Source organism: Vicia villosa, unplaced genomic scaffold, assembly GCF_029867415.1.
Source record: "Vicia villosa cultivar HV-30 ecotype Madison, WI unplaced genomic scaffold, Vvil1.0 ctg.000163F_1_1, whole genome shotgun sequence".
NCBI lineage: Eukaryota > Viridiplantae > Streptophyta > Magnoliopsida > Fabales > Fabaceae > Vicia > Vicia villosa.
The window spans coordinates 585,035-589,932 of record NW_026705046.1 but is presented as its reverse complement, the minus strand read 5'-3'; the positions used below and the strand labels follow the sequence as shown (position 1 = coordinate 589,932).

The window sequence follows — 4,898 nt, the reverse complement described above, 5'->3', positions numbered from 1 at the left end:
TAGAATCACCACCTAGAAAAGATAATTCTCACACCGCCACAAGTGGAAATAAGGCCTTATTAGATTTTCTATTTAGCTAAACGTAAGGAGGACCCTGTTTTTTTCTATGTTTGCTTTAAGTTGATTACGTGTTCTCAGATTCATTGATTAGTTTATTGGAATTTTAGAGTTGTGAATTTTATGAATGTTTTTAAGTATCTCTTCAAAATAATGTAAAACTAGTGTTGATAGTTTCTGCAACAGACCTTAAATCTTTGTTGCTTTAGGGTTAATATAAAGAAAACTCATCCTTTGAAGCATGCCTACATTTTGATCCTAAACACTCACTTACACAATCAGATATAGCCCTCATCCTTAGAAGCTTGCCTAAATTAAGAGTTATTTTAATATTTAACACATATTTCTCATATAATTAAATAGTTTTAACTTAAATTTACCATGTTATATTATTTTGTAGTACTTTGATGACTTCAAGTGTGCTACTTACTCAAGATCTAAGTTGGATGAACTTAAGGAGGATTGGTGTCAATTCATGATTGAGTTGAAAGTTGTATAGGTATATTGAAATCTTACTATAATTGATGAGAATTTTGAGTATAGCCAAGTGCATGTTGCAATTTTGTTGTTTTTAAAAAGAAATTATGTTATTTGTTGTTTTTGTACTCATCTTATCTTCTGATTATGCAGTGTTTTTAGCCCTTACTATTCAGAGATTGTGCTTTGATTACGATGACTGAACTTCAAAATTAAAATGAATACGACATTTCAATTTTGTTCTACCTTCATAAGATATTTACAGGTAGTTTTACTTAATTTGGCTTCAATCACAATAATATCAGGTCCTATATTGGATGACATATTTGATTTATCTACATAGATTATTTAGTGATATGTAGGCCGTTTGAAATACATTTGTGGCAAATGTAGAATGGTTTTATGGATACTAATGTATAATGTTTTTCACCTTTATATTATTTTGTTTTTGGTTTTCTGTTATTCTGTTATTCTGTTTTGTGATTGTAATGGTTTGATGCAATTGCAGGACATTGAAGGGTAAAAAGGTTACAGTTGCTGGCAAGAAGAAAAAGTAGATATTTAGCATCCTTTTGACTTGTGTAAAAAATAACAATGTTTTGGATGATGCAATTGTTTTCATTGAATTGGATGTAATTTTGTTGTTGTTTATTAGTGTATATATATATATATATATATATTCTTAGCATCTTAGCTCTGAAAAATAGAGTATTTAGTGGTTGTTTATATGGTGTTGGGTTTGATGTTTATATGTGAAATTTATAATGGTATATACAGGTGCAGAATGTGATGAAAACCTGGGGCAAGCCTTTTTTAAATAGATGCATTTAAAAATTTCGTGGACATTAGACAGCGCTTTAAAAGAGAAGCGCTGCCTAAAATCTCTTTAAAAATTTTGTTCAGAAAAGCGCTGCCTAAAGGAGACCTTTAACAACGCTTCTAAGAAAAAACGCTGGCTAAAGTGGGCCTTTAGCAGCGCTTGTGGGAACAACGCTGTCTAAAGGTGGCCTTTAGCAGCGCTTTTAAGAGGCTTTTTCTTAAAAATTGTTTCAGAAAAGCGCTGTCTAAAGGGGGCCATTAGCATCGCTTTTAATATAAAAGCGCTGCCTAAAGGGGGCCTTTAGCAGCGCTTTATAGGTAAAAGTGATGGCTAAAGGGGGCCGTTAGCAGCGCTTTCAAGGTGAAAAAAAGCGCTGCCTTTACCTACGACAACGGGGAATAGACAGCGCTTTAAAGCGCTGCCAAAAGCCAAAAAAAGCGCTGTCTTTTTCCTTGTTTGGCGTAGTGAGATGTGCGCCTTGCGTGAGAAAGAAGTGGAGAAAATAATGGAGAGGTGGAGACGAACGTCTCAAGTGCTTGATATGGCTCTCTTTCACCCTTGGGCCTAGGAGACGAACGTCTCCTCCTTGTAGTGGGCCTAGAGACGGGCGTCTCCCACTTGGAGACGTGGCTTGGATGATGGGGACGTGCGTCTCTTGTTTTGTGGAGGGTGAGACGACCGTCTCCCACTTGGAGACGTGGGGGCTTCAGCTTCACGTGGGCTGGGCCTTGCGTGTTCCACTTTGGATTCCTCTATTTGCACCTTACTTCACTACAGTACCTCCAACTTGATTCTTTTTCCCTTTTTAATATGATTTCTTCTTGATTTCTTCTTCTTTTGCCAAATGCTTCTTGCATAAACATAATACCTGAAATAAAGGAAAATACCAGCATAATACCGTAATAAAATATAATTATAATAAAATAACGAAACAATTTATGTTATAATCGAGCCTAATATACGATATAATTACGTGTTATCAGCCTCCCACGAAGCGCTTCGTTTAACGTCGCATGGCTCGACGGTCCATTCCCTTCTATTATGGGGGATACTTCCTCTTCCACACCATGTTGCTTGTCCTTTCCGCAACCCAAAACTCATTTAGATTTAAAGGATGGACCACTTTGTGCCTTAAGTCAATTTTAACTTCCATCTCCTTACCTTGGATTTTGGAGTTTTTATATGAGATGCTGCCACCTGAGAGAGTATGCCTGAGACCTTTTTTGGGGTTGGTTCCAATCTTTTGCTTTCGCCTACTATGTGGATCATTCCAACTGAAGATTGATTATCTCCACTTTCACCTTGCTTCTTGGTGTCTAACGCTTTCAAAGTTATTTCTTCATCAAAAGATTTCAAAGTTAGAGTACCTTTTTCAATATCGACTTTGCACCGACTAGTGCGTAAGAAAGGCCGACCTAGAATAATAGGGGTCTCTTCATCTTCAGGGATGTCCATTATCTCAAAATCAACTAGAAAAACAAATTTGTCAATTTCTACCAATACATCTTCTGCCACCCCATATGACATCTTCATGGTGTGATCTGCAAATTTCAACTCTGTTCCTCTTTCGCTCACCTTTTCAATACCGAGATTTTTGAAGATAGACAACGATATTAAGCTCACACTAGCACCCGAATCAATTAGAACCTTCTTGAAAGTTCTGTTTTTTATCGTGCACGGTATTGCAACCGATCCAAGATCCTTCTGCTTGATTGGTATTCTTTTCTCTGGTGAAATTGCACAACATTTCTCCTTCTTGACTACCCCTTCACCCCTTGTTGGTTTCTTTTTAGATAGAACCTCCTTCATGAATTTCTTGTACATTGACATTTTCTCGAGATCATCAAAGAACGGAATATTGATCTCTAACTTTTTGAAGTGTGTGGCAAACTTCTCAAAGTCTTTCTCTTTTTGGTCTTTCTTTGCTACTCGAGAAGGATACGGCAACTTAATCAATGGTGTCAGCTCTTTTTTTCTCTTCTCTTCAGTTGGCTTCAAAGGTTGTATCACCTCCTCTGGCACTTTCTTATTTTCACGCACTTCAAGATCTACTTCGATGACATCATCATACTCGATTTCATTTAAGCTTTATAACAAAATTAAAAATATTGTGATTGTGTTAAAAATTTAAAATTTATTATTTATTTACAATTATTGATTATATAATGAATATAGTGATGAGTGTAAGTGATTTATATTAATTAATGTTATTTATGTTTATTTAGTAAGGATGTAATATTTTATAATAATCTTATTCTATTTAATACTCCCCCATTCTTTTTTAAGTGTCATTTTAGTATAACATTTTTCAACTAAGATAGTAGATTATGAGTAATTTTTCCTACTTTACCCTTATTTATTTTTTCTTTCCAAATAAATTAAATCATACATTCTCTATTTTTTCAATAATTAATTGAGAAAACAATTAATTTATGAAAAATGTGAAGTGAAGTTATTGAGAAAGTAAAGGTATAATTGATAAAAGGGTTAAATATACGATGCCCCCCTGCCACTAGGGCGAATTTTGATTTTGCCCCCCTGAAGTTTTTTTTTGTAAACCGCCCCCTATAAAACAAAGATTCTGTTTTCAGAAGCCCCTATCCCTTGTTTGGCTGACTGGACGTGGGAGATTTTGCTGACTGGGCAGTTGAATACCTTGTTTGGCTGACTGGACTTGCTTACTATGTTTAATAAGCAAAAATCATTCAAAAAATTTGTCAAACCTCAGGAATCAAACCTGGTTCTTGCATGTTGCCATGATGCATCTCCCACCAACTGAACTGGTACATCTTAATGATTTTTTTTCGTTTCAAACTCGATTTAATATATATTATTTACGTTTTAACTATTTTTATAAAAAATATATAGATTAACGTTAATATTAATAATTAAAAAAACTAAACAATAATTATACATATTAAAAACATTAATATATTATAAAAAAACGTTAATGTATATTTAAAATGTACTTTATATATTATAAAAAATATTAATATATTATAAAACATTAATATATTAATGTACTTTATATTGTTTTTGGTTTAAAGTTTTTGGTTTTTATAAATTGATAATTCTTTTATAAATTAAATTTTTATAACTTTAATATTGTTTTTAATTAACGTTTTTATATATATACTGAATGTTTAAATTTAATTAACATATAAAATAAAAAAATTTAGTATATATGTTACATAAAAAACTAATTATATATACTGAATGTTTACGTTTTTTATTTATTATATATATTAACTAAATAAAATAAATATAGATGATTCAATAATTATAAAACTAATTATATTTTTCAATTATAAAACTGAGCAATAATTAATAAATCCTAACAAATATTAACGTTTTATTTTTTTATATAATATATTAACATCTCAAATTTATAAATTTCTAAAAAAACTGAGCAATTCCTATAAAAAATTAAACAATATTAATTTATATTAGTTATACTAACTTTTATATATAACGTTTTAATATACTAACTTTTATATGTTAAATGTTTTAATATATATACTTTTATATAAAATATATTTATATT

General features: G+C 31.7%; 1 long non-coding RNA gene across 1 annotated transcript; it reads left to right on the top strand.

Moving 5' to 3' along the window:
* The first annotated feature begins 455 nt into the window (after nucleotides 1-455).
* On the top strand, nucleotides 456-1,180 carry LOC131624817 (uncharacterized). Its single transcript, XR_009290665.1, has 3 exons — nucleotides 456-556; nucleotides 688-799; nucleotides 1,043-1,180. It is a non-coding gene; the product is annotated as an uncharacterized LOC131624817 (long non-coding RNA).
* Nucleotides 1,181-4,898: the final 3,718 nt, after the last annotated feature.